This window comes from Ambystoma mexicanum, chromosome 4p, assembly GCF_040938575.1.
Source record: "Ambystoma mexicanum isolate Mex_15411 chromosome 4p, UKY_AmexF1_1, whole genome shotgun sequence".
Lineage (NCBI taxonomy): Eukaryota > Metazoa > Chordata > Amphibia > Caudata > Ambystomatidae > Ambystoma > Ambystoma mexicanum.
This window is the reverse complement of record NC_090927.1, coordinates 504,887,621-504,905,538: the sequence shown is the minus strand read 5'-3', so window position 1 is coordinate 504,905,538 and position 17,918 is coordinate 504,887,621. Positions and strand designations below refer to the sequence as shown.

The 17,918-nt window shown below is 42.4% G+C and overlaps 1 protein-coding gene across 3 annotated transcripts in view; it reads left to right on the top strand.

Annotated features, from left to right (window-relative positions):
* The window catches only part of DCDC2C (doublecortin domain containing 2C), a 1,747,636-nt gene that overhangs the window by 1,701,448 nt on the left and 28,270 nt on the right, over positions 1-17,918 (top strand). The window contains exon 11 of one of the 3 annotated variants that reach the window (XR_011260401.1): positions 3,428-3,553. The exons of the other annotated variants lie outside the window; for them this stretch is intronic. The gene's annotated coding sequence lies outside the window, so the exon portion shown is untranslated. The remainder of the gene's footprint in view (positions 1-3,427; positions 3,554-17,918) is intronic. 3 annotated transcript variants of the gene reach the window in all.

Here is a 17,918-nt window from a genome sequence, read left to right as displayed (position 1 = left end):
TATCCAATTGGTGCGGAAGGGACTGGCTAATCCTTATCATTGACACTGCTAAAGAGACTGCTGCCAAAATAGAAATTGACCTCAAGAAAATTGAAGAAGATATCAAAAAACTGACTTCCCTTCACGTACACAAAAAAAGAATAGAAGAGATTGAGAAAGAGATGAAAGATTTTAAGGAAACTAATACCTTAGATCGAATCTCCAGACTCAATAAAGATCTAACGAGATTTTCTCATGAGAGAGCTTTTCCATACACCAAAGAAGGGTACCAAACTTCAGCTCCTCAACATACTGGTCAGAATAATCGATCAAGAAGAGTCAGTTTTCGTGCTACATCTTATAGTAGCAGTAATGACAGCAGCACGAATGATCCAGACGATCCCACTGCAGGAAGCTCTAATGGACCACCTAAAAGAGGCAGAGGTAATGGCAACTTCAGACCCGCACAAGGAAACCGGAACAATTCCCAGAGGCCTTTTTTATACCAAAGCCCGTACAGAGGCACCTGGAACGACAATTACAAACAAACACGGAGCGGGAATCGCTTCTAGTCAATTTGTCGAATTATGTTCTAACTGATAATGAACGGTCCGTCCTAGAAAAAGGCCTGGGCTTTGTAATTACTAAGACGCATAATTCGTTCGAGTTTCGTACCGATTTCTACAAGTTAATGCGCAAAATCCACATTAAGGAATTTTTCGCCAATCCATCTAATGTAGCTGCCTCCAATAGCATGATGAATCATACTGGCCTTCGTCCACCCTCGGTCTTCTATCCCCCTGCCCATTCTTTCTCTCCAAAATCTTTGGTGTTTGAAAAGCGAGTTTTGGCTGAAGTTTCCAAATTCGAACATACCAATACCAGAGTATTTTAAAATCTGTCCCAACAGGAATCTAGAGCCTTGAATAACCTGGCCACTAATGAGTCCATTATAATTAAGAAAGCTGATAAGGGAGAGGAATAATAGTTTTGAATTGGATAGATTACGACAACGAATGTAATCGACAACTTTTGAATGAGGCGTATTACAAAAAACTCAGTGGAGACCCTACTCTAGAATTAGCTTCCCTCATTGAACTCAAAGTCTCGAAAGCTAAAGCGAGAGAATGGATCAGCCCTCAAGAAAGTGCCTTTTTGATTAATAAAAATCCCAGTACTCCCTGTTTCTATTGCCTCCCCAATATTCATAAAACTCTTGTGAATCCTCCGGGCAGGCCGATTGTTGCGGGTATTAATTCTATTCTTGAACCCCTCTCTATCTTTGCCGATCAGTACCTTAAAGGATATGTATCGCTGATGAAATCCTACTTAAAAGACACTAAAGATGCTATCAACAAGTTTGAAGACATGGAATTTAATCAAGAAACCCAACTTATGTTGACTATTGATATAGTGTCTTTATACACTAATATTCCACAACAAGACACTTTGGAGAAAACTGAAGAACTCCTCTTGACTCGACTGGATGCTGATCCAGTGCCCACGTCTTTCATAATGTGGTGTATTTCTTTAGCTCTCACTAAAAACTTCTTTGAGTTTGCAGGCGTGTTTTATCAACAAACAGAGGGTACCGCTATGGGGGCCACTATGGCCCCCAGCCTGGCAAACCTCTATGTTGAATTTTTTGAGAAACAGTTTGTTTTTTCAGTTAATCCTTTTAGTAACAACATCAAAGCCTGGTCACGCTACATTGACGATGTACTTGTGATATGGGAAGGTACACGCGAAACTGCTGTTGCCTTTTTGAATTGGCTGAATAGTCTCAATAGACACCTTCAATTTACTTTGACTTTTGAACAAGAGGCAACTAACTTTCTTGACTTAACCCTATAACATGAAAATGGCAAAATTAGAGTTAGGCCTTTTCACAAACAGACCGAGAAGAACTCTCTCTTGCACTATCAGTCACACCACATCAAACATCTGAGAGATAATTTACCCTTTGGGCAGTTTCTCAGGTTAAAACGTAACAGTTCTAGCAGAGAGTCCTATGAACAAGAAGCTCAACATCTTAAAGCTAAACTCTTGAATAGAGGTTACCCCAGGAGACTCATTAAAAAAGCGGCTAAACGCGCCTTTAATAACAACAGATCAGATTTACTGGAGGCCAAACCTAAAAAGAACTTGGGAGATAGAATAGTGTGTGTGAACACTTTCACTAATCACAGTTTAACCATTCGCAAGATTATCTCTAAACAATGGAAAGTGCCCAAAACTACTAAATCTGATCCGGATATAGGCCTTTTTGCTTATACCAAATCCACCTCTATAGGTAATCGAATTAGCCTAAGACCAGCATTACTAGTCAATGGGGTCTTCCTCCCATCACAGGCCACTATCCTTGTGGACAATGTGTGGCATGTAAAACCACATCTAAATCTCATGAAGCCAACATAGGTCGTGATTTAATCTGGACTCAGAAATCCTTTTCAAATTGCAATACTGACCATGTAGTATACATGGTCACATGCCCTTGTGGTCTCCATTATATTGGAAAGACCAATCGTAAAATCAAAGTTCGAATTAATGAACATAAAAGTTGCATTAAGAATAAAACTCTCCAGGCACCCATGGTAAAACACTTCATTGATAAAGCCCACAATTTTGAAAGCTTTACTTGGACAGTACTGTTGGTGGTTAGAGATGATACCTTATCAATTCAAAATTCTAAACTTCTACAAAAAGAACAACAGCTTATTTTCCAAACCCGTAGTGATCTCTACGGGTTAAATGATGCAATTGAGTGGCATAAAATTAAATAAGCTTAGATAGTGCATGTATCCTGTTAACATCGGGCTTTCCACTGTTTACCTTTTATTGTGTAATATGCTCTTTCACCACTAGGGGCCGAGTTCTTCACTAACAGACTTAGCCTGTTCATGGTCACTAACAAAGGACTTGCCTATCTCTTGTGGGGACCATTCCAAAATGGCAAGGGGTCTGAGTTTTTTAGTAACAGACCTAGCCCGCTCATAGACACTAACAAAGGACTCGTCTATCTCTTATGGGGACTACTCCAATATGGCTAATTATGCTGCTCTTTTCTCCCGTGCACTGTCGGGAATAATAATTTAAAAAACATACGTGGCTTTTTTTGCTATGGGATTTAGGGCCTGCTTTCATTCTACCTCCGAAGACCAAACCTTTTGGAGCTCCTTGCAGACCACGGGACGCGCTAGACACGTATTTAACTAACGCAAGCGCAGGTAAGCACGAACACGCGTTATACCTTATTATGAATTCAGTTGTTTGTCCTGTACATTTTCAACTCGGTTTATTCTGGGTCACTAGTTATTTTAAGGTTGTGAATTAGCCCCTTGTTGTCACTTGACATACCTGATAGTCCGAGTGTGTCCTTATTTTGTTTGTGTATACTTGGTTTGTTTGTCTTTTTGAAACCCCCTCTTTTTCACTGTTTTCCTTGTAGTGGATTCTATCCCCCATTCTGATTCTCTCTAAACAGTATGGAGAGGAGTGAAAAGGATTACGCCCTGATTGCATTGCCTGCCAAGACTAGATCTATACTTTCTGGCGCCACTCGCTTCACTTTGAGGTAAGAGACATTTTAAGTCTCCTCCTTCTGTTGTTTTTCCCACAGCGACCTATCATGGTCCTGTATATACTACATTAATGTGTCAATAGGAGTCTTGTACCTAGTCTACTGAATGACTAGAGATGAATTGTTAGAATTTGATTGTGAGTATTGTGTCACTTGTACTTTATTTTTTACTAGGTTTTAACATCTGTATCTTTTTGATGATGTTTTTTAATAATTAATAATAAAAGCTGTATTTTGTGATAATATTTGGTCGCTGCTGACTACTTTTTCTCTACCTTGTGCTATTGTATTTTTTCTCTATAATCCCTTCTTGAAGGTAGAGGTTCCTTTTACTACCCTAGGGAGTAATTGTTTTCTGGAGGGTTTCCTTCCAATATATTATATAAGGAGGTCAGAGTAAGCCTCCATTCAATAGATCATTTGGTAAATGTTTTGTTTGTGAAGCTACTGACAATGTGAAAGAGAATCCCAGATGTAAGGGTAAACCTTCAAGGGTCAACAATGTCTCCTTAGCCCTCTCCCAAGTGGAAGAAGTACCTATGACAAGTGGGAACTTTCAATTACTGGCTTATGAACCCATGAGAGTCTCCGCTAGTGTTCCTTTAGTGTCCTTGGGTCTTTGGGAACAACAGAATTTAGATGTCTATAACTTAATCCCAGATAATACTAAAGAGTATTATAAAGATAGTGTTCTTGTAAATGGTCAGGAGCACCCTACCATCAGAGACACTGGAGCCAGCATATCTGTGGTTGATGAATGTTTTTTCAAGGTAGAGGATGTTGCTAAGGCACCCAAACACCTAACCAAGTTAGCTGGAGGCCCTCTGCAAATGGTTCCCCAGTTACCAGGTCTCATCCAGTGCAATGCCATGACTGTCAGAATACATGTTAGTGTGCAGAGTGACATACCTGGGAGAGTTCTGTTGGGTAATGACCTAAAAACTCTTGGAGTTGTGTCTAGTGCCCCCAGGCCTCCCAGTAAAAGGAAGCAGGAGCTCACAAGGTCTGCTAGGGAGAGAACCTTGAGGGGCTCTCCTGGGGACTTGATAAAAGAAGCTATCACCCCAAGTCCACAGGACTTACTTACTGCTATTGCAAGACAAAATGAGACAAAGGGGAAACCCAAGTCTACCAGCAAGAAAACAGCAAGCACCCCTGTGCCTACAAGGACATCACCAAGACTGTCCAAAGTCACACCTGTGACTCCTCCACCAGCTGAGGCTGAGTGTGAGGTTCAGGACTCAGATCTGGAAGAAGATCTTACTCTGGTTGGAGTTCTGGACCCTGTTGAACATCCTGAGCTGCAGTTTTTTTTGGCAGAAGGTGGACCCAACAGGGCAGACTTCAGCAGAGGACAAAGAGAGTGTCCTACTCTTGAAGGTCTTCACCTACAGGCAGCTTCTCAGTTTGATGGGGGAAGAGACTAGGAAGTATAGGTTGCACTGGGAAGATTGCCTCTTCTACAGTGAACTGACTGATTCAACCCCTGGGGACTGCAAAAGACTTGTAGTGGCTCTAGTGAACCGACTCCAGTTCCTACAGTTAGCCCACGAGATACATTTGGCTGGTCACTTAAGTTTTAAGAAGACCAAGGAAAGGCTCTCACTTTCCTTCTACTGGCCTAAGATGGGTTCAAAAGTAGACAAATTCTGTAGGAGCTGTCATACTTGCCAAATCTCTGGCAAGAGAGGTGCCAAGAATGTGGCACCCTTGGTGCCTCTCCCAGTGGTGGGAGTTCCTTTTGAGAGGGTCGGGATTGACTTTGTTGGTCCTCTTGACCCTCCCACATTTTCAGGTAACAGGTTTATCCTGGTTGTAGTAGACAATGCTACTAGGTATCCTGAAGCAATACCTATGAGAACTGTTACAGCTCAGGCTGTGGCTAAGGCCCTACTTTGTATTTTTACCAGAGTAGGTTTTCCTAAGGAAGTGATATCTGACAGGGGATCAAATTCTATGTCCCACTACATGCAAGCCATGTGGAAAACCTGTGGTGTCACTTACAAGTTCTCTACTGCCACCACCCACAAACCAATGAGTTGGTAGAGAGGTTTAACAGAACTGTGAAGAGCATGATAGGTGCTTTAGAAGAACCCCTTAAAAGAAAGTGGGACCTTCTACTGCCATGCCTTCTCTTTGCATATAGAGAAGTCCCTCAGGAGGGAGTAGGTTACAGTCCCTTTGAACTTCTCTGTGGCCATCCAGTCAGAGGTCCATTGGCCCTGATTAAGGAGGGGTTGGAGAGTGCTCCTTCCCCCAAGCCAGTCAGAGTGATTGACTATGTGATAGGTCTCCGGAGGAGAATGTCACACATGATGGCAGAAGCAAGTGACAACTTGAGGGCTGGTCAAGCTCTGGTCAAACATTGGCATGCCCAGAAGGCTAACATGGTTGCGTTTACTCAAGACCAGCTTGTTCTTGTTATGGTACCCACAAGGCAGAAGGCCTTGCAGGACAAATGGATAGGACCCTTCAAAGTTGTGGGTAAACTTGTAGAGGTGAACTATCTGGTGGACTTAGGCAATCCTAAGGAGGCTCCCAGAGTCTTTCACGCCAACCGTTTAAAAGCTTATGTCTCTAGACCTGAAATAGGAGCTTTGCTTCTAGCTTCAGCTCAGGAGGAGGAGGAGAGTGAACCTCTGCCTGACCTTCTCCGAGGCTTACCTTTAGATGAGAAAGTGGAAGGAGTTAATCTCTCTTCCAGTCTAACAGCTGACCAGCAGGATGAGTGCAAATTAATGTTAAATCAGTTTGCCTCCCTGTTCTCACTTGGGGCCAGCATGATATCCTCACTGGTGACGTTTGCCTGTGAAAAGCAGGGGTTACAGAATGTCAGACAATGTCAAAACCCACATAAGGAATGAGGTCAACAAGATGCTTGATCTCGGAGTTATAGAACCCTCTACTAGTCCATGGTGTAGCCCAGTTGTGCTTGTACCAAATTCAGGATCCAAAGAGTTGAGATTCTGCGTGGACTATAGAGCTCTAAATGCAGTCACAAAGACTGATGCCCATCCTTTACCTAGGACAGATGAGCTGGTGGATAAACTTGGTGCGGCCAAGTACCTCAGCACATTTGACCTAACCTCAGGCTATTGGCAAATAGCCCTGACAGACCATGCCAAGGAGAAAACTGCATTCTCCACCCCAGCAGCCCTCTACCAGTTTAAGGTAATGCCTTTTGGACTAAAGAATGCACCTGCTACATTTCAGAGGATGGCCAATCAAGTTCTGAATGGGATGGAGGACTTCTGCATGGCATACTTGGATGACATTGCAGTGTTCAGCCCTATGTTCTAGGGTATGTTTTGCAGGCTCTTGAGCAGGCCCATCTGACCACATAAAAGGCAAGTAAATGTCAAATTGGTCAGAGCAAAGGGGTCTACCTTGGACATGAGGTAGGACGAGGTGAAATAAGGTCATTGCTTAGCAAAGTACAAGCCGTACACAACTGGGCCACCCCTACTACTCAAACCCAAGTGAGAGCCTTCCAAGGTCTCACTGGGTACTACAAGAACTTCATAGAGAACTATAGGACCATAGCTTCTCCCTTGAATGTTGTCTCCTCTCCCAAATTTCCTAAAAAGGTCAGATGGAATGAGAAGAGCACTCAAGCCTTTGAAGGCCTGAAGAAAGCCCTTTGTCAAGCTCCAGTCCTAAGCGCTCCTGACTACCACCAACCCTTCATTGTACAAACTGATGCTTCAAATGCAATTATAGGTGCAGTCCTTAGTCAACTGGATAAGAAAGGTTGGAACATCTCATTTGTTTCATCAGCAGGAAGTTAAAGGATCCTGAGACAAGGTGGGCAACAATAGAACGCAAATGTTTTGCTATTGTGTGGGCACTGAAGAAGTTTAGACCATACTTGTATGGATCTACTTTCATTATTCAGACTAACCACCAACCCTCGAGATGGCTAATGCAAATGAAAGGGGAAACCCCTAAACTACTAAGATGGTCAATCTGCCTGCAAGAGTTTTATGATTTTACCATTGAGCCCAGAGCAGGACGTCACCACCAAAATGCTGATGGTCGCTCTAGGATGTTTATAACCGACTAGAGGTATGAGATCCATCCAGGAGTGGATTAAATTCTCCTGTCCCTTAGTCTGGGGGTGGCGAGTGTTAGGGAGAATTCTCATTTATGGCTAATTTCTCTTACCTAGTGAGTCCCTCAGCAGCTTTGCTGGAATTCTGAGGTTTATGTTTTCCACCTGGTAAGAGTGTGAACCTTTTTTCCCACTCTTACATGTGTTTTGCCATGTGTATTATTACTGTTTGTGTGATCTTGGGCTCTGGAGCCACACCACTCCATGAGCCCAACGTTTTGTGTGTGTTACACAGCACCTTCAGTGCAGTGACACAGGGTTGTCTCTAAGACTTCCCACTGACTCCATTTTTCTGGGGTTGACTACTGTCCACCAGAAACAGGTAAAGTTGCCATTTACTATTTGTAGTCATTTAAACTGCAGACCCAATACACCCCATCTTACATGGAGTATTGGAAAGGGTTAATTCCTACTCCTTTTTGTCTGTGCCTCTTGGAGCTTTGTTTCGCTCCCTTAACACTAAGACTTAGCTGGTGGCAGTGGTACCTGCCCTATCTTTTCTACCGCGATTATAATATATAAACGTGGTACCGTTTTAGGCTATTGTATTAGCCTCAAACTTAAACCCGCTTGACCAAATACTTTTTATTTTGGCTCTGGTCAGGTTTTATAGCCATTTCTTTTTGTTAAAATCCTTCTTGTGTTTTACTTTGCGCGGCAAACCAGGTTTGCCTTCTTTGTTCGCTGACCTTTGGTGGGCTTCTGTCTAGAAGCCCTCCTTTGGCATCTGGGTGTTTAGGTGGGCTGAATGTGAGGGAAGGGTTTAGTCAACCCCTGCACAGGGTTTCCTTGGAGACCCAAGTCGCACTTTGTGTTGATTGGCTGAGGTGGTTGTCTGGGCCGGACAACCCCCCTGCTCAGTGATTGACAGCCAGGCTGTGTGAATGGGGGATTTTGGCATAAAAGGCAGGACTTTTGGGCTGGAAGTCAGAGTCACCACTGGAACTGCAAAGAACCGAAGAGAAGCGGAGAAGACGACGGCTGCTGCAACTCCCGAGTCCCGGTGAAGCCCTGCTGCAGTCCTGAGCTAAAGTGTCCTCAGATTCTAGCTGATTCTAGCTGCCTTGACAAAAGTATTGCCTATGATTTTTATCCCCCTATTCTCTTGTTTTATTTCATGTGCTAAGTGTGTTTGACTGCGGTAACATTTCTTACGCCTTTCTTTCGTAAAACCGAACTGTCATTACTGTCAAAAAGTGATCGCATAGTAACCAACGGTAACGTCTTTGTTTCACAACACCAGTCTGTGAAATCCAATGTACTTACTTTGAATTGATCTGCACAAGGGGAATTGGTTGTTTGTAGTGTATTTGAAGTGTGGTTTTAATTTACTAGAAGTGAAGTGTTTTGTGAACAGATGGTTTAGAAAATAAATGTACTGATATTTTTTAACTAGAAAACTTGAGTCAGTGTTTGCTTGATTCACAGTAATTGTAGTCCTTTGTGTAATCTCTACTACTGCTCTTTTGCTCTTGAGATAAGTCTGGCTGCTCAGCCATTGCTACCACTTTTTCTGTGTAGTGCGGGCTTGTACCAAAGGTGAAATTGTACTACCACTTGTAGTCTTAATTGTGTGTAGTGGTCCCTAAGGGCACTGCACAGGATTCTGCCTAACAATAGGCCAAACTGTTCCCTTTAGAATTTTCAACTTTTCCTCCCTTTTTTCTGCCTCCACTGTCCATGAAGATGACATACTGTCAGCTGATAGAGGTGTATGCCCAAGGTAGCTTCCCTTTTCTTTGCTTCATTTCTGCACACCTCTTCAGCATGACAAGTCTAATCCCTTTGTGCAGGAGACTGTATGCCAGCTGCCATTGCAGCAGGACCCCCTGAGGAGCCACCGCCATGACCTTCATCCAGAGGAGGCAGAGGAGGGTGGCAGTACAAGGGCCCATGCAGTAGAGGAGCAGCAGGAAGAAGAGAAAGGAGGAAGTCTCTGGATCCTCCAGTGTAAGAGAAGAATTTTGTGTGTGGTGGTTTTCACAACATTGCGGATTATGATAAAAACGTGGCCCACCAAGTGCACTGCTTTGAGATTCAACACTCACTCATGGAAATGGAAAACCAATTGCAGCACCCTTTTGGCAAACCCTACACATCCGCACCTTTCACAAGGTAGCTTTAAGGAAGGCCATTCCTTACACTGGACCCCCAGCTTCTGTCGCCACCTCCTCCCTCTTCAGCAGTAACCTCCTCCCAAAACACAAGCCATAAGAGGTTGTGGAGTTTCTCCTTGTGAGAGCCACAATATTTTCTCTGTACTGTGATGCAGCCCTCTGCCAGGGGGAGCAGTTTAGAACTGCCTTTGAAAATTCTGTCCAAGAGCATGAAAAGAACTGACCTATCCCATCATTTTTTTTCACGCCCCAATTGTTAACCACCTCATCTCCAGGTTATTGTAAGCAACACCTTTTCTTGTCTAAGTATAGAACAATCTAACAATCTGCACACTGTACATATACAATAGAGATTAATACCTATCATCTACAGAGACATAACAAATTGCCTTTGATGTCACTCAGAACTGCCCTCCCCGCACTCCAGGTGTGAAATATAACCCATGGTGGAAAGCTGCCACAGTGGAAGTGTATGGTCTGTATAGCCCCTAAGGTTGGATATGTAGTTATCGTTAGAGTGAGTGTTTATACCTCTGAGTTTTCTGGTTGCATTTGTAGCGGTATATCGTCAGTGGGTGTACTTTAACTATGTTATTTCTACTCTTTGTAGACTTTAACTTTTTGTGAGATTAACCTAAGGTTTTGATTTTAAAATGTTTTTAAAGATTTAATTTCAGGCTTTTTTCAGGGAATATGACGAATAGCGTATGAGTATGTTGTATAAATTAATCTAGTATGAGTGTTTACTGAGAGTATCCTGTGTGAGGATATGACATATAAACCCCATGGTTTACAATTCATATATCTACTCCATGTATATCTTGTATACGTGTTCTTTACATATGAAAACTAACATCAAAGTAAGTCCTGGCTTTGATGTCAGTTTTTATACATATAGTGTAAATGTACGTAATGTACATTCTATACATGGACATGGCAAGTACATGTATAATATGTCCATTATTTTATTGTATGTCTTCTTGCCCTTCTATACCTAGGCGACTGGATGTCTTAGGTTGGTAAGATATCTGAGTGTTTGGTGTGTAATTGTCTCGTATATAAATCGTTTACAATTCGTATAGGTGCACAATTCACATCTCCAATACCTGTCACATACATATAAAATATGTATTGAAGTGTATGTGTGTTACATGTGTGTGTATTGTAAAAGTGTGTGGCATAAGAGTGTCTTGTATGTGTTGTGTCTGTCATACGTATCTGTGTTGTGTCATAAGAGTGTCATAAGTGTGTGTTTGTGTGTGTGTGTGTCATATGATCATGTTTTGTAAGAGTGGGTTGCAGGAACGTGTGGCATGAAAGTGTGTCCTCTAAGTGTGAGTGTCATATCTGTCATAGATGAGTCGCAATTGCGGGTGTCAGAAGAGTATGTCATAATAGCCTGTGTCGTAAGATGTCTCTTGTAAGTGTGAGTGCCTTAACTGAGAGTGAGATAATTATAAGTCTCATAAGTGTGTCATGTATTATCAAGCGTCTGTGTTGTAAGCGTGTGTGTAGTAAGTGTGTGTGTGTGTGTTAAGAGTTTGTCATACGGTCTGTGTTGTAAGAGGGTGTGTGTCATAAGTGTCTGCATTGTAAGTGATTGTGCCATGCATGTGTCATAAGTGTGCATGTGGTATTTGTGTGTGGGTCATATTTGTATGTGTGCCATATGTGTGTGTGTTGTGAGGGTGTGTTGTAAAAGTATGGGTTGTAAGAATGTATCATAGGTGTGTTGTAAGAGCGTGCAGCATAAGAGTGTGTCTTGTAAATGTGAAAATCATACATGAGTGTTGTCTGTGGCATAAGTATGTCTATGATATAAGAGGGTTAGCTGTAAGAATGTGTGGCATGAGAGTGCGAGTTTCATAAGTGTCTGTGTCACAAGTGTCTATCTTAAGTGGTGTGTCGTATTTGCTTGTGTCATAAGATTGTGTCATAATAATGTGTTGTATGTCCGTGGATTAAGAGTGTGTCTTATAAGTGTGTGTGTCATAACTGTGAGTGTTGTAAGGGAGGCATGGTATCACAAGTATGACACTGACACAAAAGGTACAATTTGTAAAACCTTTATTAAAGTTTCAGGATTTGGAAAAACTCCTACTTTGCCCTATAGCTTGTATGGGAGTAGTGTCTACCATCAAATAATAAATAAAACAGCCCTAGTTGACTCTGTCAAATCAAAATGGCCTACACTAACAAACCATAATGCCTGCCCTATCTCTTGTACAAAAAGTGTGTAAAGGAGAATATATATGCAAAGGAAGATCAGTCAAATATAAAGAATAAATGTGGCTGAGTTAGCTCTCCTCCCCACATTTGACAGCACAGAGATAGGCGGTCCCGGTAGACAGGATGACACACTCTGGCTCAGGTTCTTAACACAAAGGCAGTTCAAAACGTAGATCGAAGCCTGCCTGTCCATCCACGTTAGTTTAATTTTCCAGCTTTCAAAGCACAGTTCAACAAAAAGTTCACACCGGTCTCCCTCAGTCCGGCTCGGACCTTTCAAAACAAAAGTTCACGTTGGTCTTCCTCAGTTGGGCTTGGGCCTTTCAAAGCAAATCATGTGCTGGGGTTCCCTTCCCCAAGCTTAATTCACATCCTTTAGGGGTTCCCTTCCCCTAACCTATTACACTTCCGGTCTCCCTCAGTCGGGCTCAGACCGTTTCCTGATGTCGAAGACTTTTGAATGTGCATGGCTTTTACTAAAGACCTGCGCAGGACCACTTCGACTTTCCCTTCACTATTTGCTCCAGTGTCTCTTGGTCTGGTTAGTTCGATGTCAAAAGCACAAAAGTTCAACGTTCACCTTTTTACTCTCCCCATTTTCGCAGTGGTAATTTTGATCACTTCGCTTTTTACACTTCATTCACTTTATCGCTTCACAACACAAACATTTCACCTTTCACAGAGACTTTCGAGTGGGTTACTTCATTTCGCCGACCACTCCACTACTCAGTATCACTGGTTTCACAGCTATTGGTACTTCAAATTTCATTCACAGGTCTGCCTGCCTTCGTGTCTCATCCACACAAGTGCAGCCTTGAATTGCATGATACAGTGTTGCAACTTCAATCTTTCGCTAACACAAACAGGTCTTTCATGTTGCTTACCAACTCGCCGCCTGTGTACGTTTCTTTCTTGTCTTCGCAGTTTTTTATTCATGAGTCAAGGTTAGTACCACAGTCTTCGCCTCGCCTCCCCAACTCTGCCATTCACCCGGAAGGGTCGCTGGCGTCCTTGAAACACAATGCAGTCTTCTTGTTTAGGATTTGGCCTTCTCCAAGTGTTTTTCGCAGCCTTATGGAGGCAAAAACCTCCTGCAGGGAACTCCTGGGGTTCTCTGTCCTTTGCTCTCATCCCTCAGTCCATTGCTCTGCTCCAGTAGGTACGCCTTTGCCCTGAAAGTCCTGCTCTTGCTCGTGTTACACCTTGCTCAGTGTCTCTATGTTTCTCCTTTTATCTGTGTGAGGAGAGCTAATTGGTATCAGCTGTATGCACTTGAAGTCAAGTGCCTGACTTTGCCTGACCCGATTAGCGGGACATGTCCAATGAGGTATGTATGGTTAGCCTCTTTACTCTGTCACCCTCTTCCTGGTCCCAGTGTTTGTGTAGAAATGGGCGGAGAGTTGGGACATCGGAGAACCCTATAAAATAGGATGGGTCAGGTGTACGGGAAAGGGGGGAATACCACATCTCACCATTGGTCGCCTCACCGTCACTCCCCGAAGATCCCTCCCCCAGGGGATCCTCATGCAATGGTCCACCCCCAGAGTCTGGGTCCAAAGGCGATGGTTGTGCCGTGGCCACCTGAGAGAGAGAATGATCCCCGGGGACTAATAGGTGAGACACCCTTTGGTTTCTTACAGTGTCGTAACTGTGAGTTTTGTAAGTGTCTACGTCATAAGTGTTTATTCCCTAAGTGTGTGTGTTGTATTGGTGTGTGTCATGTGTGTGTTTGCCGTATGTGTATGTGTTGTAAGAACGTGTATTGAGAGCTTGTCTTTTAAGCGTGTGTTGTGAGTGTGTGTGCCATAAGTGTCATAACTGTCTGTCGTATATGTGTGTGCTGTATGTGTGTGTGTGTGTTGTATCTGCATGTGTCATAAGAATGTGTTGCATAAGAGCATGTCTTCATAAGTGTGTGTGTCATAAGAGTGTGTCATAAGTGTATGTTTTATAAGAGTGTGTGGTGTAAGGCGTTTGAGTGTTTGGGGTGCAAGTGTATGACATATAAGTAGTGCATGAGTGTTTGATGTAAAGTCATGAAATGCACATATCCAATACTCCTCTTATGCATATCAAATCTCATGTTGAAGTCTGGTTTGACTTTGATGTGAGTTTGTATGCCTATGAAGGGTATATGCTAGGTTGTGTTAAGTTAACTTATACTGTGCACCTCTGCCATTTTCATGGTCCCCAGGCACTTGTGTGACCCTGTAAGGAAATGTGGGTTGGGTTGGTAGGATAGATGGTGTGATCATCTGTTGATGTGTATAGAGCCAGGAAGAACTTGAGTCTGAGCATGTGAGGTTTCTGGGTGCGTTTTGTTTTGTGCACTGGGCTTGTGTCCAGAAGGGATGTGTCCAGTGTTTGAGTTGTTTGTTCTCAGAGGTTATTGGGTTTGTAGCTTGGTTAGAGAATGATGTGTGGTTAGTGTGTTTTGGTGGGTTGATTCACTAGTCGTCTGGGCGTGCTTTGTAGGTGGGAGGTGTAGATTGTGTGGAAGAGCGAAGAGGTTAGTGGGTATTGGGTGTTCTCTGGATATTTGCAACTATGTAATTGTTTTTGATTCGGTATTTATCCCTTGATTCCGGCTTTGGATTTGTAGAAGCACGCATTGTCTGGGTTGGACGCATATAAAATGTAAATGAGTTCTGCTCATGTATTGTACGCCACCTATATGTATAAAAGCTCACATTAAAGTGAGCTCTAACGTTGATGTGAGGTTTCAATATGTGCAAGAGGCATACATGAGTTTTACAGTTCGTACATATATTCAATTTACATCTGAACACAGCTCATACCCACGTTAAAGTGAGTTGCATGTGAGCTTTCAATACGGCTAAGAGGCATATGAGAGTGTTCTGTTACATACATGTACACCTGTTAAATCTTATATATATATCTTCAAAACTGAAATCCAAATCAGTCCCTACTTTGATGTACGTTTTCATGTGTATCGTAACGTATCTTATACACATACATGTACAGTTCATATAAAAGATGCATATTCATTCTGCACATGCACCATATGTTTATATGTGTGTATCTTTAAATTGGTCAGCTCGATATTAAAATTATTTGTTCAGTGCACATATTTCTGACAATATTTAGGTGCGTGACAAAATTCTTTAGAAACAAAGCGTCCAATTTTGTAATATGTTTCCCTATGAGCAAACCTCATGTTAATAGATGTTGAAAATGAAATTAAAAAAGCCATGCATTAAATAATAATTCTGAAATTGTCCATGCAGGTGTGGCTGCCTCTGAATTTTACTGTTTTATGTTTGCGGATTTTCCCATTAGCTATAAGCTGGAGCCAACAGTCTGTGGTAATGGATCATGGGCGTAATAGTCCAACATATCTAGAGAGACACAAGTAGCAGCCCCATTATATATGTGCGTGCGTACATATATACAGCGCTACAGTCTACACCTCACAGCATCACAGACACCAATGTACAGTACAACCGTTGCTACACTGAGGTCCTGCTAGAAAGGTATAATATGACGAACAGGAACACTTTGACTTACCACCCAAAATACTAAACAACACTACAACATTAACATAATCTTTATTTACCAGTTCCAAAATATTCCATTTTCTCTGGGAATGTTTTTCTTAAGCCACTCTAACGTGCTTATCATTTTTGTTAAAAATATTTCTCAACTTAAACTGCAGGCAGATTTTTCTTCCAAATACACATGTATGCAATTCTTTATGTGCCCAAGGTTTCACAAACACTTTGTTTCTCTGACATGTCTTGCTATGTGAATTTAAAACAACACAAACCTATATCCTGCTTCATATTTTCTTCATTTCTATCATTCCAAAACTTTTTAAAAATGAGATTATGAGATTACCTATTTCCTCTGTATGTTTTCAGACAATGCTTCTCAACTAATATCACTTGACTACATAATCACCCTTTAAATATTACTTTAAGAAACACCTACTGAATTTTAGGAACAGTAGCCTCTCGCAAGGCTGCAATCTATCCATAGAATCTCTTCAAGGTGTTCATGTGAGTGATTTCCAAAAATGGTTGCCTTCATACCTGACTACATAGTACAACTTTTGATATACTATCATGCCATAGGGCCTCATTACGAGTCCGGTGGTAACCATGCCGGAAATTCCGGGAGGTTACCGCCGGGCTCGTATTACCATTCCGCCTCCGTGATTGCCGGAATCACTGGGGCATTACAACCCCGGTGACCCGGTAATTCCGGAGGCGGAATTCTGTTAATCCCCATTCCCATGGAGTCCAATAGGACTCCATGGGAATGGGGAAGTGGAAACACTGTCACCATGCTGTAATGGTGCCGGTGTTTCCATGTCTGCCTGCAGGCGGGTGGTGTTAAACTCGCCAGGTCAGACCTGGCGGGAGTGGCACCTCCCGACTGCAGGACTCTTAATCAGCCTGTCCGGAAAGAACGGTGGTAGTGGTTTTACCACCACCGTTCTTTCCGGACCGGCAGGGTCGTAATGAGGCCCATAGTCTTGGTTTTTAATAACACTACACCACACATATATAATATCAGATTACACATATTGCATTATTTTAAAATTTACTTACAAAAGCACACAATTAAAAAAAATGTTGATGGTGAACTCTCCTCTACATCTTAATACAGTAAAGGGTGTGTGCTTTAATAGATGTCCACTGACATGATGGGTTGTATTCAAACAACGGACAATAATGCAAATCTAAACTCTATTTAAACCAGATAATGGATGCTCTTAAATGAGCATTCAGAATGATTCTTTTCACAAAATGCGGCACACTGCTGAATAATTTTTTTTTTTTAAAAAGTGAATTGCCATAACCAGTGAGATGTACTCCAGCCAGGTCCCTGCCCACCCAGTTCCACACCCGCACTGCCTCCTGGCAACCGCTGCACCTGGGTCTGTATATGCAACCCTAAAGTCCTGTTATCTGCACTTATTGTACACCTGCTGTCTGCACTTAACCCTCACACTTGCCACCTGCTGGCCGCACTACTTGTTGTTTTAATCCCATGTCCGGCACTTGCCCACCCTCCCCCGCCCGTTGCACATTTTCCCTCCCCCAGCACTTGCGCGATCTCAATGTCACTAGGCCTCGTACTGGCACGTTATAAATGCTATATCATATAATCTTTTGAACATGGATTGCATCATGACAAGTATTGGCAGTTTCAAAAGATGACATACAGTGACTGCAAAGAACTGCAGAGAAAGCTTTTTTGACATTAGGATGGACTTATTTTTATTTGAGAACAAAAGTCCCTTGATCTTTTTCACATTTGCCTTTCAGCAATTCTGGAAATGTGGTTTGTTGGAAAAGAGGCATCGGAGCTGCAGAAGTATTTTTCATGGCACATTGCAGACGTATTTCAGTAATATAACCTAAACTATTGCCTCCTCAATGAAACAAATGAAGGTTTGTGTGGTTGCTATTCACAATTTGTAAACGAATTGATAACCCCTCCCCACTACGTACCACAACACCTCCAAACTTGTTAAATCAAGGTCATGGGAAAGGCCAAACTTCTTTTCATATACCTCCAACCAATGAATCCACGAGTTTCCAATTAAATACGCACACTTCTTGTTGAGCTCCATCTCTTCACCAGTACAGAGAATGAAATGAGGCAGTTGCTTAGTCTTTAAGTTCAAAGCTCCCTCACAAACAGAACTCTGGATTACCTATTGCTGCAAAGGTCTCATCACACGCCCACTAAAAGTAGTAGACATCCGACGTGCGTTCTCTATTTGCAAGCATCTGCAGGAGTTTGCAGACGTCACAGGAGACTTCTACCATTTCAGGTTATTAAAAGAGAATGGCAATGTTCCTGGATGGCTCGTGCGACATCCGCAAAGAACCTCATGTGTCGTTGCTGATTTAATGAGAGACAAAAGGTT